Consider the following 27,766-nt stretch of genomic DNA (forward strand, 5'->3'; position numbering starts at 1 on the left):
GCAGCGTGTTTGTTACTCATGTTTATTAGTGAAAACAAATAACGAAACTATACATGAAATAACGAATAAATACAAAACAACAAAACGGAACGTGAACCCTATTACAGCCTGACTGGTGAACACTAACACAGAGACAAGAACAATCACCCACGAAATACAAAGCGAAACCCAGGCTACCTAAATACGGTTCCCAATCAGAGACAACGAGAATCACCTGACTCTGATTAAGAACCGCCTCAGGCAGCCAAACCTATGAAACACACACCCCTAATCAGCTACAATCCCAATAACTAAAAATCCCCACTAAATACAACAAACAAACCCATGTCACACCCTGGCCTGACCAACTAATTAACTAAAACACAAAATACTAAGACCAAGGCGTGACAGGTGCTGATTCCAACTTTCAGTTCTCCTGATTTGTCACGTCGGTTTATCTGTGTTGTTGATTTTAATCTTCATGCTATGCTAAATTTGTTTTCTACCTTAACGTCTCCAGCCTGAATGAGTCGAGCAAGTTTCATGGCACATAACCTGTTATGGTGAAAGTAATGGTAAGCTGCAATCGTTACTGTTTCACCTTGGCACTCCAATTTTATAAAGTATATGGCAGTCTAGCTATCTACAGAAAGTTTAGCAACTGTACTTGCTAATGTTTTAGTTAATGTTGTACTTCTTCTAATGCCTTTTCACAATCTACGTGAAGGAGTGTGAGCTGGAGGGACAGCAGTCACCTGCATGGGTGAAGAATAGGTGAAACCAGAAGCAAAAATAACATAAAGTAGCGTAGTGTATCTTGTAATTCATTGCTGTGCTGTACTTTGCTAATAAAGTTCCCCTTTTCTCTGAGAGCAACAACACTTTTCCATTTATTTCCTACCCACTTGGCACAAACTGGTTGAATAAAGTGTTGTTTCAATGCAATTTGTCAACATATTGTGACATTGAATCAATGATTGAAACACATTTGGATTTGCAAAAAGTCAACAAGTACTGTTTCCATATACATTTCAACCAGCGTTGCAAACATTGAAGTTGTGGTAAAAACTTCAACTTAAATACAATGACTATTTTTTTCAGGTTATGATTGAATCAATGTCATTGTTTCATTGTCATGCCATCAACCTAAATAATGAGACCCCTATAATGAAATAAAATCTTAAAACCATAGTCTAACAACTCCTGCCTGAACAGTGACTCCTACTGGTTTATGAGCATTAATGTACTTCAGTGGGGATGAGTCTACCATCCAGATGCCTAATTCCATGTACCCTGCTAAGTTCTGCTCATTTCTGCTGAGCTATCATGTCAATACATACAGCTACTGATCAGCTTCCATACTCATTTGCGTAGCTATGCTCTGCCTTAAATTGAAGAGTTGAAAGTAACTCCTCTAACTTGTTTGTCACAAGCTATGTGAAAGTACATTCAGAGTGAGGTTGGGTTTCCGGAGTGAATTTGGGTTTTACCATCACACAGCACTCACTCAAAAGTGGATGAGTTTTTAATTAATTATGAATTTGTCACATTGACATCTGATTTGCCCAACTGACACCATCATTTCAACATGTCGCTAGGTATGCTACCATTCATTCATGATTGATCTTTAGAAGTAGTTGCCAATAGGCCTATAAATAGGATGACAAATTAATGAAAATAAAAATAATACGTTTGGATATTGTCTTTTATAAATATGTTATTCATAACATGTATGGCTAAGACAATATCCAAATGTAAATTTGTAAGTCGCCCAATTTGTAAGTCGCTCTGGATAAGAGCGTCTGCTAAATGACTTAAATGTAAATGTAAATGTTTATTATATTAATATAATGAATTTGGCATTCTATTTATAGTGCTAAGTTGATATGATGTTAGGTGATTCACATTGTGTTGCCACACAAGTAAAAAAGGTGTCTCAACCGGTTTGCGACGTCATCTGACAGCTGCACCCGATTGCCTTATTAGTATGGGTAGCCTACAATAATTAACACAGAGCACAACCAATTTCAAGCTAATCAAGCCCTGTGGAGAAATACATTTTGTAACCTATAAATGCAAACAGGATTTAGTTTGATTGTTTATTAGAATACACCGGTTGTGTAAATTCCATGCGGATGTTATAGCTCTGGCAGAGTCAAGTCGATAATGGAACAGCTGACATTCCTACTGAAACTAATGTAGATGGTAAATTCAGTGAAACCTCCTCCAGTGTTAAAACAAGTGATCACACTGAAAGGATGTTTGATAGTGATGAGATTGAGAGGTTGTCTGAGTGTGTGAAGCAGCATAATCTCAAACTACAACAAAGGGTGTTATTTGTGTAAAGCTGGCATCTTGGGCTAATGAAAATAACCTCACCAGGTGTGCAGTCAGTAGTTTATTGGTCATTTTCAGAGGAGGGGCTTAATGTTCCAAAAGATTAGTACAACAATATTGAGATTTGTGAAGGTAACTATGCATATTTTTGTGTTGAGCGAGGTATAGTGAAGAATCAGGTTGACCCTCCAGATTTCATTGAGGATTCAATAGATTTGAAAATAAACGTTGGTGTTCCTCCTCAAATCCTCAAGCTGCCAACTTTGGCAAAATGGACTCTTAGGTAGGAGTAAATATATATCCGGGACACTCTTAGTATATGGTATGTATTAATTTGTGGATGTACATCAATATTGCAATTTGTTGTGGCTAACGTTAGCTAGGCGGCTAACTTTAGCTAGCCTTTCTAGGGCAGGTGTTCCGCTAGCGGAACCCCTCGACAACATTCCCCTGAAAAGGCGGTGCGCGAATAAAAAGCACAACATATGATTATATTAGGTCATAGCCAAGACAAAAAAACACAGCCATTTTTCCAACCAAAGATAGGAGTCACAAAAAACAGAAATATAGATCAAATTAATCACTAACCTTTGATGATCTTCATCAGATGACACTCATATAACATGTTACACAATACATGTATGTTTTGTTCGATGATGTGCATATTTATATCCAAAAATCTCAGTTTACATTGGCTCGTTACGTGCAGTAATGTTCTGATTCCAAAACATCCGGTGATTTTGCAGAAATACTCATAATAAACATTGATAAAAGATACAAGTATTATTCACAGAATTAAAGATAGACTTTTCCTTAATGCAACCACTGTGTCAGATTACAACATTTTTTTTACGGAAAAAGCATAATCTGAGAACGGCGCTCAGAGCCCAATCCAGCCAGAGAAATATCCACCATGTTGGAGTCAACAGAAGTTAAAAATAACACTATAAATATTCACTTACCTTTGATGATCTTCATCAGAAGGCACTCCCAGGAATTCCAGTTCGACAATAAATTACTGATTTGTTCCATAAAGTTCCAAAAAGTCCATCATTTATGTCCAAATAGCCACTTGTTGTTAGTGTGTTCAGCCCAGTAATTCATCTTCACGAGGCGCGAGTACTTCGTCCAGACAAAAAGTCAAAAAGTTCCGTTACAGGACGTAGAAACAAGTCAAACGATGTATGGAATCAATCTTTAGGATGTTTTTAACATAAATCATCAATAAGCTTCCAACCGGAGAATTCCTATGTCTGAAGAAAAGCACTGGAACGAGAGCTAACTCTGTCGGGAGTGCACGTCACAAGCCTGAGACACTGCCAGACCACTGACTCAAACAGGTCTCATGAGCCCTTCCTTTATAGTAGAATCCTCAAACCAGTTTCTAAAAGACGGTTGACATCTAGTGGAAGCCGTAGAAAGTGCAACTTGACTCTATAGACACTATGTATTCGGTTGGCCAAGCTTTGAAAAACTACAAACCTCAGATTTACCAGTTCCTGGTTGAATTTTTCTCAGGTTTTCACCTGCCATATGAGTTCTGTTATACTCACAGACATCATTCAAACAGTTTTAGAAACGTCAGTGTGTTCTATCCAATACTAATAAGAATATGCATATATTAGCATCTGGGACAGAGTAGGAGGCAGTTCACTCTGGGCACGCTATACATCCAAAAGTGAAAATGCTGCCCCCTATACCAAAAAGGCTAGGCGCGTAACGTTAGCTAGGCGGCTAGGGGGTAAGGTTAGGAGTTAGGTTAAAGGGTTGGGGTTCGCTAAGTAGTTGCTAAAGTTGTCCGTGATGAGATTTCAACACGCAACCTTTGGGTTACAAGACCTTTGCCCATCCACCCTGACCAATCACCCTACTTTTGTTTTTGCCTGAAGGAACCTTCTGTCTTATGTAACCATACCAAATGTAACATACCATACTAATTTTAGCGTCTTGGATTTACACTTACTATTTTATGTCTAGTTTGAGACGAGGCTGACTTTGGCCTATTTTATGCCGCTTTAACGGTTTCCATCCATTTGTTGTTGCCTTATTCGCTGGAGTGGCTAAGCCAGTGCCTGTGTTGGACCGCATTGCAGATGGAATCAGGGAATCCAGATATTAAAACAGAATTCAACAATATTACAAAATATATTGAATTTTGTAGAAAATCAACTAAATCTATTGACCTTCATTTGCCCAAGTGAATCATAAGACATGACCAAAATGCATCAGTGGTTCATATTTTCCTGAAACTTTCTTAAAAACTGCACAGGAATGCCTGTGTGTGCAAGCGCACAGTGGAGCAAAAAAGTATTTAGTCAGCCACCAATTGTGCAAGTTCTCCCACCTAAAAAGATGTGAGGCCTGTAATTTCCATCATAGGTACACTTCAACTATGACAGACAAAATGAGGGGAAGAAATCCAGAAAATCACATTGCAGGATTTTTAATGAATTTATTTGCAAATTATGGTGGAAAATGAGTATTTGGTCAATAACAAATGTTTATCTCAATACGTTGTTATATCCTCTTGAAACTCTAGGGGCGCTATATAATTTTTGGATAAAAAGACGTGCCCGTTTTAAGCACAGTATTTTGTCACAAAAAGATGCTCGACTATGCATATAATTGGTAGCTTTGGAAAGAAAACACTCTGACGTGTCCAGAACTGCAAAGATATTCTCTGTGCGTGCCCTAGAACGTGAGCTACAGGCAAAACCAAGATGAGACGGCATCCAGGAAATGAGCAGGATTTTTGAGGCTCCGTTTTCCATTGTCTCCTTATATGGCTGTGAATGCGAGAGGAATGAGTCTGCCCTTTCTGTCGTTTCCCCAAGGTGTCTGCAGCATTGTGACGTATTTTGTAGGCATATCATTGGAAGATTGACCATAAGAGACCACATTTACCAGGTGTCCGCCCGGTGTCCTGCGCCGAAATTGGTGCGCAAAAGTCAGCTGCAAGTATTTTTCCACAGAATTCAGAGAAGAATGCAGGCTTCCACGAACGATATATCAATGAAGAGATATGTGAAAAAACACCTTGAGGATTGATTCCAAACAACGTTTGCCATGTTTCGGTCGATATTATGGAGTTAATTCGGAAAAAGTTTGACGTTGTTGGTGACTGAATTTTCGGTTCGTTAGCCAAATGTGATGTACAAAACGGAGCGATTTCTCCTACACAAAGATGCTTTCAGGAAAAACTGGACATTTGCTATGTAACTGAGAGTCTCCTCATTGAAAACATCCGAAGCTCTTCAAAGGTAAATGATTTTATTTATTTGGTTATCTGGTTTTTGTGAAAATGTTGCGTGCTAAATGCTACTCAAAATGCTAAGCTAGCTTAGCATACTCTTACACAAATTAGTGAATTGCTATGGTTCAAAAGCATATTTTGAAAATCTGAGATGACAGTGTTGTTAAGAAAAGGCTAAGCTTGAGAGTAGGCGCATTATTTTCATTTTATTTGCGATTTTCAGAAATTGTTAACGTTGCGTTATGCTAATGAGCCTGAGGCTTTATTCACGATCCCGGATCCGGGATGGGGAGTTTCAAGAGGATATACCCTTTGTTGGCAATGACAGAGGACAAACGTTTTCTGTAAGTCTTCACAAGGGTTTCACACACTGTTGCTGATATTTTGGCCCATTCTTCCATGCAGATCTCTTCTAGAGCAGTGATGTTTTGGGGCTGTTGTTGGGCAACACAGACTTTCAACTCCCTCCAAAGATATTCTATGGGGTTGAGATCTGGAGACTGGCTAGGCCACTCCAGGACCTTGAAATGCTTCTTACGAAGCCACTCCTTCATTGCCCGGGCGGTGTGTTTGGGATCATTGTCATGCTAAAAGACCCAGCCACGTTTCATTTTCAATGCCCTTGCTGATGGTAGGCTTTGTTACTTTGGTCCCAGCTCTCTGCAGGTCATTCACTAGATCCCCCTGTGTGGTTCTGGGATTTTTGCTCACCACTCTTGTGATCATTTTGACCCCATGGGGTGAGATCTTGCGTGGAGCCCCAGATCGAGGGAGATTATCAGTGGTCTTGTATGTCTTCCATTTCCTAATAATTGCTCCCACAGTTGATTTCTTCAAACCAAGCTGCTTACCTATTGCAGATTCAGTCTTCCCAGCCTGGTGCAGGTCTACAATTTTGTTTCTGGTGTCCTTTGACAGCTCTTTGGTCTAGGCCATAGTGGAGTTTGGAGTGTGACTGTTTGAGGTTGTGGACAGGTGTCTTTTATACTGAAAGTTCAAACAGGTGCCATTAATACAGGTAACGAGTGGAGGACAGAGAAGAAGAGAAGAAGTTACAGGTCTGTGAGAGCCAGAAATCTTGCTTGTTTGTAGGTGACCAAATACTTATTTTCCACCATAATTTGCAAATAAATTCAATAAAAACCCTACAATGTGATTTTCTGGATTTTTTTTTCTCATTTTGCCTGTCATAGTGTTTTATGTTTATTTTACCTTTATTTAACTAGGCAAGTCAGTTAAAAACAAATTCTTATTTTCAATGATGGCCTAGGAACAGTGGGTTAACTGCCTGTTCAGGGGAAGAATGACAGATTTGTACTTTGTCAGCTTGGGGGTTTGAACTTGCAAACTTCTGGTTCTGCTCTAACCACTAGACTACCCTGCCGCCCCAGCTACCCTGCCGCCCAAGTTGAAAATTACAGGCCTCAACTTTTTACGTGGGAGAACTTGCACAATTGATGGCTGACTAAATACTTTTTTGCCCCACTGTATGTCTACACTTTGTGTAGCCGTTAGCGATGATGCTAATGATAACCTTCTGGTAGCAATGGAAAGGCTTTCCAAAAAACCTTCCCAATTAAATGTTAACTCCAAAGTTGTCTATGCCTACTTGGCAGAATGATATCATGATTATTTGCATCAATTCAGTGGCCATTTGATTTGCATACTCTGCAATCACATGAGCGGTTATAGAAACATTGTTAAACTAAACAACTGTCTCTTCCTGTTGTGCACTTGCATTGAAGGGTATTTGTTATATTTTTCTCAAACCTCAAATGTTCTCCTGACGGGGTTAACATTTTTGGGGAAAATTGGGAAAAACAAAAACAGATTTTATAGGGCCCCTTTCCTCCAGGAAATATATGCATTTGTCAAAGAAATAAGAGACGATGGAAACCTCGTCATTCACCATAATCAAACTGACAACTTCTTCATTCTTCCATGTGCCTCAAGGGTTCAACTTCGCTATTCTCAAATATCCGCAAAAGAGAAAGGATTTCTCCCCGATAACCTCATCAGCAAGGCTGTCTGCCCTTTCAGAGGAAATACATAGTGATCCCTCTGTTGCACAGTTTTACCAAGTAAGGCCAGATGTATTAGAATAGTTTGGTTTGCAATTATGGCTTATAGTCTGTCTATTTCCCCAGGTGGGCCAGAGCAGTGTGGATGGAAAATGAGAAGGAAGTAGCTGTTATTCCAGAGCACTGGATCAAACATCAAACTGTGATGGCCCCCAAATCAATATGACAAGGCAATAAAGGATTGGTCTACACCCTCTCTGAAGGATATTATTCTGAGGATAAAACTGAAATCAGGTAAATAGCAGATACATTATACTTAAATGCAATAAGTAAAAACTGCTGGTTCTTAAAAATGACTTAAATTGTTTGAACCCTCACCATACAATTCAGAATCAAAACCGCAATGTGAAGTGGAGATCTCCAAGAGAAAATGAAAGAACAACATTAAAAAAATGTATCACTGGTATATTTAAAAACACATTCACAGTTTGTACATTCAATTTACATGGCATGGTTTATTCTGTATTGTTTTAGAATCACATTAATGTAATCTCCCATCTCCAGCCACTACTGCCTCCAAGTTATGGAAGTATGGTAGCCTGCAGTAGCGTGCCGTGGTTCTGGGGCCTGGGCCTTCAGTGAAGTCCTACACAGTCCCACCCGAATTAATCCACCTCTTATTACCATCATTATGATGCCATGGCTCTAGACACTATACATATAGACAGAAACGCGTTATAATTATATCCTCGACCAAATCGATATCTTCTCCTTCCTCCATTGTGGGTTGAAAAAACAGCTTAGTACTACGCAAAATAATTTGTTTATCAATTTCAGTTTCCTAGTTCTGAGACCTGCCCATATAGAACCTGCCTCTCAATACGCACTACGCCTGCTAGCTGGCTCCTGTGTAACACTGGAACCAGCCAGCAGGTGTACAATAGCCAACTCTAAAGCTGATTGGTTGACACAAAATTTGAATTTCCATTCACTCTAAGCTACAAGCGCCCGCACTGTTGATTCTGAAGGCCTGAGGGCAGATTTTAGACCCCTGGCAACACATGGCTGAATATGATTGGATAAAATATCTAACATAAAGACCAGCCCTCCAAATCTCAACCTGGGGCTGGAAGCAGTGCAACCAAGAGGAACGCTATGAAATGAAGAGTGTAACTCTTACTCTGGGGAATAATTTAATACATATTTGTGGGAAAATATATATTTTTTAAAATGTATATTCTGATGATGTTTAGGCCAGCAGAGAAGGCCTTGCTGGCCCTGACGGCCCACCACTGGTAGCCTGCAATACAGATTAGTAATCAACCAATTGTCCCTAAACCCTAGCCACTGAAACACCTCGTCTTTTGATACTGGGAAGACATTTTACCGTATTACTGATCCTTTCAAAATCGAGAAGCGTGTGGCTAAGTTAGGGGCAAGGGAGGTTAAATTTGGCATGTTGTAGATTTTTGGTTTAAAGTTTCATAATGTGTTAAGGTTGACTAAGTCTTCTTCCACTTCAATAAAATTTAAACGAATGACAAATGTGTGTAGAAAAAGGCTGCATGTTATTTTTACACTTTCATGATTATTTTCAAGCACCCAAGCCCCAATGCACCAGCACCTGTGCCACTGCTACCAAAAAGTAAAAGGCTGAAATGCTGCACATGCCACCAAGTAATGACTGAAGTTGACCCTTCACAATGTAGGCAACTCATTTTTGATTGTATCTAAGAAAGGTATTCTAAGTGTAAAAACATTTGGCATGTTGTCAATCTTTTATCGCAGAGAATCATCTTGGGCATAGAGCCTATGGTTATAACTATGAACTTAGCCTTAACCCTGGAACATGAGGGATTGACGTCTCCTGCCTTAATTGTGATATACCCTCACCAAATCGCTGCAAAGGATCAGTCCCTTTTCCTGTGACAATCTCCATTTAGAATTTTGGTTTAAAGTTTGGTAGAAATGATAGGCTTTAGGTTGCCTTACAAATGTGTGTAGAAAAATGCTGGATGTTATTTTACACTTACATGTTATTTTAAGCCGACCCAGGCAAGCCACTAAAATCCACTCCAAAGAGGCAGAAAGTCAATGCCACTAAGCAAAAGGCTAATATGCCCAGCAAGTCAAAAAGTATTGGTGGTGAGGTGAAATGGCTAAATAAAACGAGGCGCAAGCCACCAAGAGACCCTTATTTTCATTCTTGACCAATGTATTTGGGCAAAGGAATTCTAATTGCACCAAAAATTGCCATGATATTATTTTTATTAATATTTTACTGCAGAGAATCTTGAACCTTCATGTTCCAGGGATAAGTGATGAGGAAAACAGTTCTCTTTCTGCCTCTTCAGATAAGGGAGCCAAGCCTATGGGTTCATAGCTTCAATGTCACGCCCTGGCCACAGTTTACTTTGTATGTTTCTATGTTTTGATTGGTCAGGGTGTGATCTATGTTGGATGTCTTGTTTGTCTATTTCTGTGTTTGGCCTGATATGGTTCTCAATCAGGGGCAGGTGTTAGTCATTGTCTCTGATTGGGAACCTTATTTAGGTAGCCTGGGTTTCACTGTGTGTTTGTGGGTGATTGTTCCTGTCTCTGTGTTTTGCACCAGATAGGGCTGTTTAGGTTTTCGCACGTTTGTTATTTTGTTAGTTTATTCGTGTATAGTCTCTATTTAAATAAAATGAATCACAACCACGCTGCATTTTTGGTCCGCTCCTCCTTCTACAGACGAAAGCTGTGACAGAATCACCCACCACAACAGGACCAAGTGGCGTGGTAACAGGCAAAAGCAACAGCAGGAACAACAAAAGAAGGAATGGACATGGGAGGACGAATTAGACGGAGAAGGACCCTGGGCTCTGCCTGGAGAATATCGCCGCCCCAAGGAAGAACTGGAGGCGACGAAAGCGGAGAGGTGCCGGTATGAGGAGGCAGCACGGCGAAGCGGATGGAAAACCCGAGTCAGCCCCAAATATTTCTGGGGGGGGGGCTCAGGGAGAGTGTGGCAGAGTCAGGAGTCAGACCTGAGCCCACTCTCCCTGTTTATTGTGAGGAGTCAAGGAGGAGACCAGAACCAGAGCCGGTGTTGGAGGTGAGCGAAACAGAGACTGTGAAGGAGTTAATGGGGAAATTGGAGGAGAGAGTAATGAGGGAGTTGCAGTGTTGGTGCTTTAAATATGGAATTCACCCGACGGAGCGTGTCGAGGATTTGATGGCACCTGGGTCAGCGCACCATACTCGTCCTGAGGTGCGTGTTAGTCGGCTGATGAAGTTGGTGCCAGCCTCACGCACCAGGCCTCCTGTACACCTCCCTAGCCTTGCATGTCCTGTGCCAGCACTGCTCTCAAGATCTCCAGTACGCCTTCACGGTCTAGCCCATCCTGTGCCACCTCCACACACCAGCCCTCCGATGGCAGCTCCCCGCACCAGGCTTCCTGTGCGTGTCCTCGGCCCAGTACTACCAGTGCCAGCACCACGCATCAGGCCTACAGTGCGCCTCGCCTCTCCAGCGCTGCCGGAGCCTTCCTCCTCTCCTGCGCTGCCGGAGTCTCCCGCCTGTTCAGCGCAACCAGAGCCTTCCTCCTCTACAGCGTTGCCGGAGTCTCCTGCCTGTTTAGCGCAGCCAGAGCTGCCAGCCTGCATGAAGCAGCCAGAGCTGCCAGCCTGCATGGGGCAGCCAGAGATGCCAGCCTGCATGGGGCAGCCAGAGATGCCAGCCTGCATGGGGCAGCCAGAGATGCCAGCCTGCATGGGGCAGCCAGAGATGCCAGCCTGCATGGAGCAGCCAGAGATGCCAGTCTGCAAGGAGCTGCCAGTCTGCATGGAGCAGCCAGAGCCGTCAGTCTGCATGGATCCGCAAGTCAGCCAGACTCTTCCAGATCCGCCAGTCAGCCAGACTCTTCCAGATCCGCCAGTCAGACTCTTCCAGATCCGCCAGTCAGCCAGGATCTGCCAGAGCCTTCCTCCTCTCCTGTGCTGCCCGGAGTCTCCCGCCTGTCCGGCGCTGCTGCCCGGAGTCTCCCGCCTGTCCGGCGCTGCTGCCCGGAGTCTCCCGCCTGTCCGGCGCTGCTGCCCGGAGTCTCCCGCCTGTCCGGCGCTGCTGCCCGGAGTCTCCCGCCTGTCCGGCGCTGCTGCCGGAGTCTGAAGAGCCCCTCTGTCCCGAGCTGCCCCTCTGTCCCGAGCTGCCCCTCTGTCCCGAGCTGCCCCTCTGTCCCGAGCTGCCCCTCTGTCCCGAGCTGCCCCTCTGTCCCGAGCTGCCCCTCTGTCCCGAGCTGCCCTATGTTGTTAAGTAGGGTTGCCGTGGCTGGGAGGTCACAGAAGCGGACAAGGTGGGGGAAGACTGCGGTGAAGTGGGGGCCACGTCCAGCACCAGAGCCGCCACCGCGGACAGATGCCCACCCAGACCCTCCCCGATAGGTTCAGGTTTTGCGACCGGAGTCCGCACCTTGGGGGGGGGCATAGTTTACTTTGTATGTTTCTATGTTTTGATTGGTCAGGGTGTGATCTGAGTGGGCATTCTATGTTGGATGTCTTGTTTGTCTATTTCTGTGTTTGACCTGATATGGTTCTCAATCAGGGGCAGGTGTTAGTCATTGTCTCTGATTGGGAACCTTATTTAGGTAGCCTGGGTTTCACTGTGTGTTTGTGGGTGATTGTTCCTGTCTCTGTGTTTTGCACCAGATAGGGCTGTTTAGGTTTTCGCACGTTTGTTATTTTGTTAGTCTGTTCGTGTATAGTCTCTCTATTTAAATAAAATGAATCACAACCACGCTGCATTTTGGTCCGCTCCTCCTTCTACAGACGAAAGCCGTGACATTCAACCCCGCAGCACACACACACACCAATTGATGAATGGAGTGCTGAAAGTATATATTTGTTTTTTCTTGCTGTGTTAGCTCTTTTCTACATTATGTCTATCTCTGATAAGTTACCCAGGAAAGGGCTGAAAATAATCCATATTAACACATGTAGCCTTACACATAAGCTTCATGCAGTCAATAACTTGCTAACATTTATATATTAGCCACTTCTGAGACTCACTTAGATAATTAATTTGATACAGCAGTAGCAATACAAGGATATAATATCTATAGAAGAGACAAATGCTTATGGGGGAGGTGTTGCTGTATATATTCAGAGCCATATCCCTGTAATGCTTAGAGAAGATCATATGTCAAGTGTTATTGAAGTGTTGTAATTGCAGGTTCACTTGGCACATCTAAAGCCTTTTCTTTTGGGGTGTTGCTATAGGCCACCAAGTGCTAACAGTTATTATTTAGATACTGTGTGAAATGCTTGCTAGTGTATGTGATGTAAACAGAGGTCTACTTTCTTGGGGACCTGAATATTGACTGGTTTTCATCAAGCTGTCTGCTCAAGAGGAAGCTTCTCACCAGTGCCTGTAATCTGGTTTAGGTTATTAATAAACTTACCAGGGAGTTTACAAACACTACAGGAACAAGATCAACCACATGAGTTGACCACATTTTTACTAATATTGTAGAACTTTGTTCTAAAGCTGTATCCGTACCAATTGGATGGAGTGATCACAATATAGAGGCTATATCTGGGAAAGCCAAAGTTCCAAAAGCTTGGCCTAAAATAGTATATAAGAGATCATACAATAGATGTTGATGTGAGTTATGTGGATGATGTTAAAAATATTTGTTGGTTTCATGTGATTAATAAGGAGCATCCAGACACTGCACTTGATTAATTTATGAAAGTGCTTCTTCCGATTATTTAAAACGTGCACCTGTTAAGGCTCCATGGATTGATGTGGAATTGAAAAACTATGGTTGAAAGAGATGGGGCAAAAGGAGTGGCTAATAAGTCTGGCTGCACATCTGACTGGCTGACTTACTACAAATTAATCGAATCAGATGGCTTGTTCTTACAAAAGCATTTGATGTTGCCAATTATTTTAATGATTACTTCATTGTCAAAACGGGTGAACTTAGGCAGGAAATGCCAACAACAAACAGTGAGCCATCGTATTCATGCATTAAAAAAGTAATGAAAGAAAAGTGCTCCCGAGTGGGGCAGCAGTCTAAGGCACTGCATCTCATTGCAAGAGGTGTCACTACAGTCCCTGGTTCAAATCTAGGCTGTATCACATCTGGCTGTGATTGGGAGTGCCATAGGGCGGTGCACAATGGGCCCAGCATCGCCGGGGTAGGCCGTCATTGTAAATAAGAATTTGTTCTTAACTCACTAGCCTGGTTAAAAAAAATATTTAAAGACATTGAAAGTTTGAATTTTGTAAAGTTAGTTTGGGAGAGGTGGAAAAATTACTGTAATCGATCAATAATGACAAACCTCCTAGTATGGACAACTTAGATGGAAAGCTACTGAGGATGGTAGCTGACTCTATAGCCACTCCTATCGGTCATATCTTAAATCTGAGCCGAGAGGAAAGTCTTTGTCCTCAGGCATGGAGGGAAGCCAAAGTAATTACTCTACCCAAGAGTGGTAAAACAGCCTTTACTGGTTCTAACAGCAGACCTGTCATCTTGCTGCCAGCTGTTAACAAACAGTTGGAAAAAATAGTGTTTGACCAAATACAATGCTATTTCTCTGTAAATGAATTATCAGACATTCAGCATGCTTATTGAGAAGGGTACTCAACATGTACTGCACTGACACAAATGACTGATGATTGGGTGAAACAAATTGATAAGATTGGAGCTGTACTGTTTTCTTTTCAATTGAGATTCTCTGATGTCAAACATGTAAGTATGGTGTACCACAGGGCAGCTCTCTAGGCCCTCTACTCTTTTCAATGTTTACCAATGACCTGCCTCTGGCATTAAACAAAGCATGTGTGTCCATGTATGCTGATGATTCAACCATACAGGCATCAGCAACTACAGCTAATGAAGTCACTGAAACCCTTAACAAAGAGTTGCAGTCTGTTTCAGAATGGGTGGCCAGTAATAAACTGGCCTGAACATCTCTAAAACTAAGAGCATTGTATTTGGTACAGATCATTCCTTCAGTTCTAGACCTCAGCTGAATCTGGTAATGAATGGTGTGGCTGTTGAACAAGTTGAGGAGACTAAATTACTTGGCGTTACCTTAGATTGTAAACTGTCATGGTCAAAACATTCAATGGTTGTAAAGATGAGGAGAGGTCTGTCCGTAATAAAGAGATCATCTGCTTTTTTGACACCACACTCTAAAAAGCAAGTCCTGCAGGCTCTAGTTGTCTTGATTATTATCCAATCGTGTTGTCGACTGCTGCAAGGAAAGACCGAGTTAAGCCTGCAGCTGGCCCAGATCAGAGAGGCACGTCTGGCTATTCATTGTAATCAGAGGGCTGATATAAATACTATGCATGCCCAGTCTCTCTTGGCTACGAGTTCAGAGACTGACTGCATGACTTCTTTTTACAAGAAACATTGTGTTAAATACCAAATTGTTTGCATAGTCAACTTACACACACACTTACCCCACCAGACATGCCACCTGGGGTCTTTTCACAGTCCACAAATCCAGAACAAATTCAAGAAAGCGTACAGTATTATATAGAGCTATTGTTGCATGGAACTCCATTCCATCTAATATTGCTCAAATGAACAGCAAACCTGTTTTTTTTAAACAAAGCAAACAAACCTCACGCCACAACGCCTCTCCCCTATTTTACCGAAATAGTTTGTATGTATATATTGATATATAGGCTACATGTGCCTTTTTTAAATTTATGTAGTTCTTCCCTGGAACTTTTGTCTATTAATGTTCAGTATTATGTCATGTTTTGCATGGACCCTAGGAAGAAGAGCTGCTGCTTTTGCAACAGCTAATGGGAATCTTAATAAAATTCCAAAAAGCCCCCTCACCAAAGCGCTGCAAAAGCTCCTACCATTTTCCTATGCCCGAAGCAAGAATGACATTTCTTTTTAAACAATTTTTATTATATTGAAATTAAGCTGTTTATATTGGAAGTAATCAAACTACTTTTGTTTCATTTTTATTATTATATATTTTTTCATAAGTTTCCCATTTAAATTAGGTCACGGTGTGTTGCTTGTAAAGTACATAGTATTCGATACAGTCAACAATTTAATATGAATGGAAAACAAAGGAAATGAGGCCTTTGAGGACTCCAACCTTTGCAGCCTCATTATAGGAACAGTGGAGTCCAAATCAAGAAATTGTACACATTTGTATACCTTCTCTAGCGAATATTTGTTTTCCCCCTTTACAGCAGCTGTGAGTATTGACGACTGAAAGGCTACAATGGCAGAAATACTACAGGCAATAGTTTAATATGCACCCGTCCACAAGGGGGGTATTGCAAGGGCAAATGAGTAAGGGGATGAAATTCTGCAACAGCAGAATCCGGAAAATTCTGTCATGATGTCATTCCACTTGTGGAGCCTGCCAGTCACCAAGACACAATGTTCACTTGTGTCCAATGGGATGCGGAAAAGGCTGAAATACTTCTTCCTTTATTAAACCCTTTTAGGTTAAATTCAATATAAAATGTGACTTGTCTGCAGTCACACAAAGTAGTCTTCATTAGGGCCCATCTTGTCTCTGTGGCTCAGCCCTCATCCCCAGCTTTTAAAGCATGTGGTCTAACCGTTTAGCTGTATCATTAGATCCCTGGTGAACAGGCTCGCCATCACCACTGGGCATGAGGCTATCAACAGTCACACTCACAGCATTAATGCTTACAGTATTACATGGGCACAGCACTGTGGGATTACTCTACAGGAGAACAGATATAGCAATATATCTCAATCGAATCAAAAGTTGGTAATGCATCCAATGTTATGTCTGTCTCACAATGTCTGCATATTTGATGAGTGCATAGAGCTATGGATGTGGGGCGCATATCAATGAATGTATGAATCTGCATTGCTTTGTCTTAGTTTCAGGATCACTGCAAATCTCTTTTCATAACCTCAGAGCTGCCTCCCATTGCAATTGCTTAATTTTGCCATCATAACTGTTTTGACATCTCGTCTTTTAGGCAACAATGATAAGAATCTCTGTACCACTCATGAGTAATTTCCCTCATACAGGAAAATGGATGGCTGACTCTCCTAATCTAATGCAATTTGCCATTTTTATTTATTTTATTTCACCTTTATTTAACCAGGTAGGCAAATTGAGAACAAGTTTGTGTTTACAATTTCGACCTGGCCAAGATAAAGCAAAGCAGTTTGACACATACAACAACAGTTACACATGGAGTAAAACAAACATAGTCAATAATACAGTAGAAAAATAAGTATTTTACAATGTGAGCAAATGAGGTGTGATAAGGGAGGTAAAGGCAAAAAAAGGCCATGGTGGCGAAGTAAATACAATATAGCAAGTAAAACACTGGAACCTTAATACCAAAAAGCACATTTTTGTTTTCATACATGTTTACAATATTGCCAAAGTTGACTTTGTGCCTGTGGTAACTAGTGGAAAACCCTCATAAGGATTTTTTTTTGCCTCAGGTACACATAAAGTCCAACATTTAGAATTTTGTGAAAAACACTTCAAGTTAGTTATCTGCACGAAACATGATATGTGGCATCTATGGACAAAGGTCTCTCTACACAATACTTTCTAGACTAGTACCTAAAACAACATGACCAATATACATTCACGTGGGCATGGTTTGGCACATAAATTTGGCAAACACTTAAGACTCAACATATACAAGAACATTCATAACGACCACACGGTGGCACTATAAGAGTCACGTTTATATCTCTTGATCTGTTTGACTCGGAGTGATACAATTTGGCACATGTGCTCAGGGATATGAGTTTAGCTAACCTACACAATATCTGACACCACCGGATGATTTTGACAAAACTTGGGTGAATGACACGTCCTGCCATAGAGATCTATGGCATTGATTGGCCCAAGGGGGCACTGCATCATTCATGGCGGAAGACAGGCCACCATTGTTCCTGTTCCTGTTCTAAGCTAAGGAAACTGAGCTAAACGACTACCGCCCCGTAGCACTCACTTCCGTCATCATGAAGTGCTTTGAGAGACTAGTCAAGGACCATATAACCTCCACCCTACCTGACACCCTAGACCCACTCCAATTTGCTTACCGCCCAAATAGGTCCACAGACGATGCAATCTCAACCACACTGCACACTGCCCTAACCCATCTGGACAAGAGGAATACCTATGTGAGAATGCTGTTCATCGACGACAGCTCGGCATTTAACACCATAGTACCCTCCAAGCTCGTCATCAAGCTCAAGACCCTGGGTCTCGACCCCGCCCTGTGCAACTGGGTACTGGACTTCCTGACGGGCCGCCCCCAGGTGGTGAGGGTAGGCAACAACATCTCCACCCTGCTGATCCTCAATACTGGGGCCCCACAAGGGTGCATTCTGAGCCCTCTCCTGTACTCCCTGTTCACCCACGACTGCGCGGCCACGCACGCCTCCAACTCAATCATCAAGTTTGCGGACGACACAACAATGGTACGCTTGATTACCAACAACGACGAGACGGCCTACAGGGAGGAGGTGAGGGCCCTCGGAGTGTGGTGTCAGGAAAATAACCTCACACTCAACGTCAACAAAACTAAGGAGATGATTGTGGACTTCAGGAAACAGCAGAGGGAACACCCCCCTATCCACATCGATGGAACAGTAGTGGAGAGGGTAGTAAGTTAAGTTCCTCGGCATACACATCACAGACAAACTGAATTGGTCCACTCACACAGACAGCATTGTGAAGAAGGCGCAGCAGCGCCTCTTCAACCTCTGAAGGCTGAAGAAATTCGGCTTGTCACCAAAAGCACTCACAGACTTCTACAGATGCACAATCGAGAGCATCCTGGAGGGCTGTATCACCGCCTGGTACGGCAACTGCTCCGCCCACAACCGTAAGGCTCTCCAGAGGATAGTGAGGTCTGCACAACGCATCACCGGGGGCAAACTACCTGCCCTCCAGGACATCTACACCACCCGATGTTACAGGAAGGCCATAAAGATCATCAAGGACAACACCCACCCGAGCCACTGCCTGTTCACCCCGCTACCATCCAGAAGGCGAGGTCAGTACAGGTGCATCAAAGCTGGGACCGAGAGACTGAAAAACAGCTTCTATCTCAAGGCCATCAGACTGTTAAACAGCAACCACTAACATTGAGTGGCTGCTGCCAACACACTGACTCAACTCCAGCCACTTTAATAATGGGAATTGATGGGAAATGTAAAATATATCACTAGCCACTTTAAACAATGCTACCTAATATAATGTTTACATACCCTACATTATTCATCTCATATATATACGTATATACTGTACTCTATATCATCTACTGCATCCTTATGTAATACATGTATCACTAGCCACTAACTATGCCACTTTGTTTTCATACTCATCTCATATGTATATACTGTACTCGATACCATCTACTGTATCTTGCCTATGCTGCTCTGTACCATCACTCATTCATATATCTTTATGTACATATTCTTTATCCCCTTACACTGTGTATAAGAATTTAGTTTTGGAATTGTTAGTTAGATTACTTGTTGATTATTACTGCATTGTCGGAACTAGAAGCACAAGCATTTCGCTACACTCGCATTAACATCTGCTAACCATGTGTATGTGACAAATAAAATTTGATTTGATTTGATGTTTACTATTGCCTTATTTCAAACCTGCTTTTCACAGCCTTGTAGGTGGTTTTGCTCAGACCACACTTCTGGATAGTGGTTTCGGTTGAATGAGGGACTTTAGTATCACTTCATAGTCTAAATGATTTTATCTAATGACCTTTAATAGTGAGCTGGGCCCGGTTTCCCGATAGCGACGGAACTTAGACTTACGTGTATTTTAACGATGCAACTTTCCTACAATGGCCGAAGATGCATTTCCAAAAACACCACTCAGAGAGAACGGTCGCAAAGTGCATCATTGGAGCATGTGTCAATACTGATAGTATCGAAAGCGTTCTCCATCAGCTTTCTCCATCCAAATCTTAACTTTACAGTATAATTATTTAGCAATACTGACAGATCAGCTCCTAGAGAGATATTACCACTTAAAGTTGCAAATATTGAGGCAGATTATTTGTAATGCTTACAAGGGTTGCATATTTTCCTGGTATTTTAGAAATGTTTTACTAATTCTCCCGGGTATCCTGGCATTTCCTGCCAAAACCGTAAGAGTCATTCAAAAGCATATAAATAGGCCTATCTAAATTTAAAGACATTTAATGAGCCCGAGCCCAAAAGCTTGTGCCGTTACCCAGTAGGCTACATATACAGTGCATTCAGAACCCTTGACTTTTTCCACATTGATTTAGAATAAGGCTGTAAAGTAACAATCTACACACACAATACCCCATAATGACAAAGCAGAAAAATAATAAAAAATAAGTATTCAGACCCTTTACTCAGTACTTTGTTGAAGCAGCTTTGGCAGCGATTACAGCCTTGAGTCTTGTGTATAAAGCTATAAGCTTGGCAGACCTGTATTTGGGTCTGAATACTTTACGAATGCACTGTATGATATAGGCTACTGCACATTATGTACGACAGAAAAACATAAAATCCATTAGATGATGCTAGCTACAGTATATGTTATCTTGGGAAAATAAATTAAACTAGCTCCAGTAGGAAAATATTTGAGTGTGAACTGTATTACTGTACTGTATTATACGGACTGGTTTTAAACACATCGTTCAAACCATGACAAAACAGGGAGAGAAAATGTGATTCTGGTGCAGCCTACCAAAAGGCCTTCTGCAGGGACGGGACGGGGCTGGGATATATATACACACACACACACACACACACACACAGTTGAAGTCGGAAGTTTACATCCACTTAGGTTGGAGTCATTAAAACTTGTTTTTCAACCACTCCACAAATTTCTTGTTAACAAACCAGTTTTGGCAAGTCGGTTAGGACATCTACTTTGTGCATGACAAGTAATTTTTCCAACAATTGTTTACAGACAGATTATTTCACTTATAATTCACTGCATCACAATTCCAGTTGGTCGTAAATTTACATAGTCAACTTAATGTGCCTTTAAACAGCTTGGAAAATTCCAGAAAATTATGTCATGGCTTTAGAATCTTCTGATAAGCAAATTGACATCATTTGAGTCAATTGGAGGTGCACCTGTGGATGTATTTTGACATCATGGGAAATTTAAAAAGATATCAGCCAAGATCTCAGAAATAAATTGTAGACCACAAGTCTGGTTCATCCTTGGGAGCAATTTCCAAATGCCTGAAGGTACCACGTTCATCTGAACAAACAATAGTACGCAAGTATAAACAACACAGGACCACACAGCCGTCATACCGCTCAGGAAGGAGACGCATTCTGTCTCCTAGAGATGAACGTATTTTGGTGCGAAAAGTGCAAATCAATCCCTGAACAACAGCAAAGGACCTTGTGAAGATGCTGGAGGAAACAGGTACAAAAGTATCTATATCCACAGTAAAACGAGTCCTATAATCGACATAACCTGAAAGGCCGCTCAGCAAGGAAGAAGCCACTGCTTCAAAACCTCCATAAAAAAGCCAGACTACGGTTTGCAACTGTACATGGGGACAAAGATCGTACGTTTTGGAGAAATGTCCTCTGGTCTGATTAAAACAAAAATAGAACTGTTTGGTCATAATGACCATCGTTATGTTTAGAGGAAAAAGGGGGAGGCTTGCAAGCCAAAGAACACCATCCCAACCGTGAAGCATGGGGGTGGCAGCATCATGTTGTGGGGGTGCTTTACTGCAGAAGGGACTGGTGCACACAATAGATGGATCATCATGAGGTAGGAAAATTATGTGGATATATTGAAGCAACATCAAGACATCAGTCAGGAAGTTAAAGCTTGGTCGCAAATGGGTCTTCCAATTGGACATTGACCACAAGCAAACTTCCAAAGTTGTGGCAAAATGGCTTAAGGACAACAAAGCCAAGGAATTTGACTGGCCATCACAAAGCCCTGACCTCAAATCTATAGAAAATGTGTGGGCAGGACTGAAAAAGTGTGTGCAAACAAGGAGGCCTACAAATCAAACTCAGTTACACCAGCTCTGTCAGGAGGAATGGGCCAAAACTCACCCAACATATTGTGGGAAGCTTGTGGAAGGCTACTCGAAACATTTGACCCAAGTTAAACAATTTAAAAGGCAATGCTATCAAATACTAAATGAGTCTATTTAAACTCCTGACCCACTGGGAATGTGATGAAAGAAATAAAATATGAAATAAATCACTCTACTATTATTCTGACATTTCACATTCTTAAAATAAAGTGGTGATCCTAACTGACCTAAGACAGGGAATTTTACTAAGATTAAATGTCAGGAATAGTGAAAAACTGAGTTTAAATGTATTTGGCTAAGGTGTATGTAAACTTCCGACTTCAACTGTATGTACCTTTCCAAATCATGTCCAATCAATTCAATGTACCACAGGTGGACTCCAATCAGGTTGTAGAAACATCTCAAGGATGATCAATGGAAACAGGATGCACCTGAGCTCAATTTCGAGTCTCATAGCAAAGGGTCTGAATAATCATGTAAATAAGCTATTTCAGTTTTTTTATTTGTAACAAATTTGCAAACGTTTCTAAAAAAACAGTTTTTGCTTTCTCATTAGTGTGTAATCCTATTTAGAACAAGGCTGTAATGTAACAAAGTGTGGAAAAAGGGAAGGGGTCTAGGGCTATATGTCAAACTAGAACCGGATAATCTAATTTCAATGGAGTTGATGTCACGCCTGCTCCCGCTCCCCCTCCCTGCAGCTCGAAGGAGACAGGCTCCCCAACATTACGCTCTCCTGCCACCATCAGTACGCACACCTGTCTTCCCCAGTCATGCGCATCACTGATTATTGGAATAGCGGTCTGTTCCCAAACTCTGTTCCCTGCTTCAGGATTCATGTTTGTTTGTCTTTGCATACCCGGTTCTATTGCTGTCCCTGTCCTGTTTGATGTCTGTTCCATATTAGATGTTCGACTCCCCATTCCTGCTTTCTTCTCCACCGTCGGTACTTACAGTTGATGGAGAGAGAGAGAAAGACTGCTTGCGCATGCACTCGTTTAAAGCAACGATTTTCGAGTGATAGGCTGTTTTAAAACTCTGCAGCTGCAATATGTAACGATGTACGCTGAAAGTCGGGAAGCAAGTTCAGGGAGTGAATACATTTAATTAATTAACAAAACAAGAAACACAAACCAGCAACAATGACAACTGGGGAAGAAACCAAAGGGAGTGACATATAAAGGGCAGGTAATAAAGGAGGTGATGGAGTCCAGGTGTGTCATTATGCGTGTAACATTGGTGACAGGTGTGCGCCCTAACGAGCAGCCTGGTGACCTAGAGGCCAGAAGGAGCACAAATGACACAAAATAAAAATTACAATTAAAAAATAAGGTGACCCCGAAAGATGGAGATGGAGATGGATAAATTAGACGGGCATTCTGTCTTTATATTACTGTAGCATAGACTATGCTGTAACAAATGCAGACCTAGCTATCACAAGAAACAAAAGTTACGATGAGATGACAGTATAGGTCTACATACATTGTGAACTGTGCTCAATACTGAGATGGGCTGTCTGTACCCACCCTGAGCATTGAAGATTCTTCACGCAGAGGCCATAGAGAAGTCAGATTTAAACGTGCATATAATTTAACAGTTCCATTTCACACCATGCTGTTCATATAAGTCATTTATTATAATTTACCAGTTTCTCTCAGTTATTTATCCTTGGAAAATAGAGTGGTTTTGGGTGGTAAATCCCTGTAAAACTCAGTAACCAGGTTAAACTCTAATGCTTACCCAATAAAAATGCACTAAATTGCCCAGTCAGGCACATCATTGCACACAAGTTAGGCTATGAGTCTACAAAACATTAAGAACACCTGCTCTTTCCATGACAGACTGACCAGGTGAATGCCATGATATACTTGTTGATGTTACTTGTTAAATCCACTTCAATCAGTGTAGATGAAGGGGAGGTGATAGGTTCAAATATAAGCCTTGAGACAAATGTGTGCCATTCAGAGGGTAAATGGTTAAGACAAAATATTTAAGTGCCTTTGAACGGGGTATGGTAGTAGTTTGTGTCAATAACTGCAACGCTGCTGTTTTTTTTACACCCATGTGTATCAAGAATGGTCCACCACACAGACATCCAGTGAACTCGACAACTGTGGGAAGCATTGGAGTCAACATGGGCCAGCATCCCTGTGGAACGCTTTCAACACCTTGTGGAGTCCATGCCCCGACGAAGTGAGGCGGTTCTGAGGGCAAAAGGGGGTTGGGGGGGTGCAACTTAATATTAGGATGGTGTTTAATGTTTTGTATGCTCAGTGTATATTCAACAAATTAGAAGTAGAAAAATAGAACTCAAATGATTAAACATGAAATGACTTCAATATGATTGCAAAAGGCCTATAGCCTACTGTTTATTTTAATGCGGTCATCTCTGTTTTCGATTGAAGCATATTTTTATATGTTGCTTGTATCAATTGCAAAGACATTGGCAACTTTGTATTTCTAGTCAACATTGGTCTGAAGTTATCGGCAGTCACAGGGAAACGGATAGACCATGTGAATCTATGTTCAACAGAGATCTGTGTATAAAGTGACACAGGAGGGCAAAAAAAGGAACTAACGATGCACTTAGCTGTTCTACGATTGGCCTGAGGCATCTTTATATTACGAGCATTTTCAAGTGCAACGTTAATAACGATGGTTTTGGGAAACAGCTTGGAGATATTAATGATGCTCTTACGAAGGTTCTACTGTTGAACTTAGCCTTAAGATGCTTTTTGGAGATGGGCCCTGGACAGTATTGCCCCATAGATTATCGGCCAATGAGTAAAACAATCCAATACTACACATCTTTCTTCACCCCCCCTGAAATATTAAAAAATATAATTATACCTTCTATAAAGAACTTAAGTCTTCCTCTGTCCCAAGTATGATTTCTTCAGATTGTAAACAAACTCAAACAGTAATCATGCTTTTCTTTCTGTCTAGACTCTGAATACCAGGTCTGGATACATGTTACAGTCCATTCCAAGCACAGCTCGGTCAATATTCTCCATAGCCCTGAGGTGAGATGGCAGTCATAACTGAAGAGAATATTAGTCCAGGGACAGATATTATGGAAGCTCCAGAACTTCCGACAGGAAACGGAGGTGACCTAATATTAGATGTCTTTCTCTCTTTATTTTGCAGCTAAAGTAGATAATTAGAGAAGAAGAATCCCCAGGACTCGGTCTGAATATGTAGCAGCCTTCTGGGCTCCACCACCACCTAAAAAGCATCTACAGTCAACTCCTGGTATATAGAATGGCTCGAGACTGTTGTGAATATGTGGATTAAACCAATGAATGCAAGTAGGAGAGACTAGTGAAAATAATGTATGGTAGGCCTATAATCCTTTTAACACTGCTTAGCCAATCCAATGTGTCGTATTGTGCTGGCCGTATGTATCCACGTTAGTTGCTAGAACTATGCTGGATTGGACAATGTAAAAATAAAATATCAGAGCCAGTATGTGTGGGTCAGCATGACAGTGGAAATAGGGTATTTTTGTATTGGACTGGTGAACTGCACTGCAGTCTGCCCTTGTCAGAAATTAACTGTAATTATGTGGTAAGAGATGCTTACAATTGGCTAATTAGGCCTATAGCTGATATAAAAAGCTTTAATGTATCTACTAGTATGGGATGTGTTGGGTAAAAAAGGCATACAAGCAAATACATGGACTGAAATGTGCAATGTGTTATGCCTGCTCATCATTTGAGAGATGAACCTTATAATTGTGCCCCTCACTTTATTTCCTGCAGGGTAGGTCTATTTAACTGTGTCCTCCCTATGCCTACTTGGTCCACGTCTACCTTAAATTAATGTATCGATTTATTTTACTCCCAGTCACAGCACCTTTAAATCATGGGCGTCTTTTTTTTTAAACAGACATCAATCAAGACATCCATATCATTAATAACAGAAACTATTGATGCGCAAACGTCCAATTTAAAAACGAATGAGCAAATGAATCATTTGTTTTTACATAATTTACAAATCCCTATGTCTCGTCGGTTAGATTAATAACAATTCTCGAGTACCGGGTTGGGATATTTTTCACATCTACCTAAAAGGCGAATATTTAGGCTACGGAATGAAAACTAAAGCTTGTCCAAAGTTCCGACATATTTTACACCTTTGGTAGCCTACTTACCCTACTTTTTCGCTTTCCATTGTTCAACACGCCCTTGTCATTCTCCTTTGAGACCGAGACAAAGCTGTACTTACCGTCGAAGTCCTTGGAACGAGGATGGCCATGACATCCGCGATTTCTTCAAACAGGGTCGGTGCCCGGTGTCCACTGCATAAGTTCGGTCCATGGTCTTAGGGCTGAGGTATTTCTCGGTGTCCGAAAATCCCCTTCTCACCCGGTTGTTCGTCCGTACTCCGAGCGCGTGGTGGAGCGGGGAGAGCACTGCTTGGTTCTGTTGCCTCCACAAATGTTTAGGCGCATTCGCGTTTCCACCAGTGCAGCTACTGCTGCTGCCGAAGCTACCACTGCCAGAGACGAGGGATGCTGTCACATTCCCGCCGGCGGTATCCATCCTAGCGTGCCAAGGTTTTTATTAGACTCGCAGTCTGGATTAAAACATGCAAAGTGAAGCCTCAGGACTTTTTCGGCGCCTTGTCTCGGGGCTGTTGCTGCCCAGATGTTTTCTAAAACTTTGTTCTGCTGGAGACCTAAATTAATTCTACATTTGTTACTTTCAACACAGGTTTTCGGTTAGTTTGGAAAGTTACTTGAAATCTGCAGATCCAGGCACTTCTCTGAATTACCTTTAACGGGACAGAGCTATCTGAAGTAAAGCAATTAAATAATGTGCATTGCCTCATTCTCCAAAATACAGTAGTAGACTATCCAACAAAACATCCATTTGGTGACTAGTCTACTTTGCCATCTTAATACGCCACCACACACTCCAAACACTATTGCCATCTATAGGCCTACTGTGCTAAGATTTGTTTTTTAATTAACATTTAATTTTGTGTTATTATAACGTCCCGTCCAATGTTACTCTCTCCCTGTCGCTCAGATAAGAACCTGGCTGTAGTCGAATTCCAAGTGCACACTGTCTATGCGTACACGCCTATTTCAGCAAGGTTCTGGTGACGATTCCTTATCCGTGCTCCCCAATAGGCTTACGTGGTACGTGGATAAACTACCTTGAGCCTAAATTAAAATCCATGAATGACCTTTAATATGTTTCCGAAATAATTTGTTCCAAAAGCCGGCTGTCATAACTTTACGCACTCAATGCATGAAAACATCCATGCAGTAGGCGGCCGAAACAACCACATTTCACTGTTCATCCCCCATATGCAGTCCTTGTTAACAATGGAATAGGAAAACTGTCACAGCATACATAAAACATGAGACCTTAGCCACCTCCCTTTGACCACAACACAAATGCAGTCCAGAGGGATAGGCAATGTTGTGGCTAAAGTGGGAATCAATCCACATTTTGCTTCTCTGATTCTTGTTAATGGAATCAAGGTATGGTAGTATCATAATATAATAAAGAAAGATTAGAATGTGAAAAAAAGTGTTCACTCGTTGATCCTTGTTCATGGAATCAAAACCATGACCACAACAAGAGTGTCAAAATGTGTCTTCTAAATTTATTGTGTAAAATAATATATTGCTACAGATGCATTGCAGTTTTGGGGGGGAGGATACCCTAAATGCAACTAATAGAATGCTACATTCAATAGATTTCTCTAGTAATAAGATAAAATATTTTATTCTTCACTTATTTTAAATGCAGACAGTACAAACAAAATGTATTCAAACTTAGATGAGGATTATGTAATTTCCCACCAAAACAAGTAAACACTAATACAGATGGTTAATGCCATCTACTTAATCTTTTTAAATATGGTTGTATTTTTTTAGGGCAGGCAAATTAAATTTGTTTCATTCAGTTTCCAATTTGAGGTGTCCAGTGTCATTCCTCCACACGGAGTTCATGGGACCTAGATTGTGATTCGGACTCGTCTCCAGAGAGGAGAAAGCATGACCATCCAGCTCCTTCTACCACTACAGGCAGTTCGCCACCATGAAATTGCTTTAGGCACATTTTCAATTTTCCATTTCTTTGTTCTTTATTTCCTTTAAACCCAAGA

At 41.5% G+C, this 27,766-nt stretch overlaps 1 protein-coding gene and 1 long non-coding RNA gene across 2 annotated transcripts in view; both read right to left on the reverse strand.

Annotated features, from left to right (window-relative positions):
- The window catches only part of LOC135532782 (3',5'-cyclic-AMP phosphodiesterase 4D-like), a 406,841-nt gene that overhangs the window by 281,006 nt on the left and 98,069 nt on the right, over positions 1-27,766 (reverse strand). The gene's annotated exons all lie outside the window — the stretch shown is intronic.
- Positions 22,725-25,959, reverse strand: LOC135532943 (uncharacterized). Its single transcript, XR_010454420.1, has 2 exons — positions 25,871-25,959; positions 22,725-23,847 (listed from the first exon to the last, which is right to left on the reverse strand). It is a non-coding gene; the product is annotated as an uncharacterized LOC135532943 (long non-coding RNA).

Source organism: Oncorhynchus masou, chromosome 1 (genome assembly GCF_036934945.1).
Source record: "Oncorhynchus masou masou isolate Uvic2021 chromosome 1, UVic_Omas_1.1, whole genome shotgun sequence".
NCBI lineage: Eukaryota > Metazoa > Chordata > Actinopteri > Salmoniformes > Salmonidae > Oncorhynchus > Oncorhynchus masou.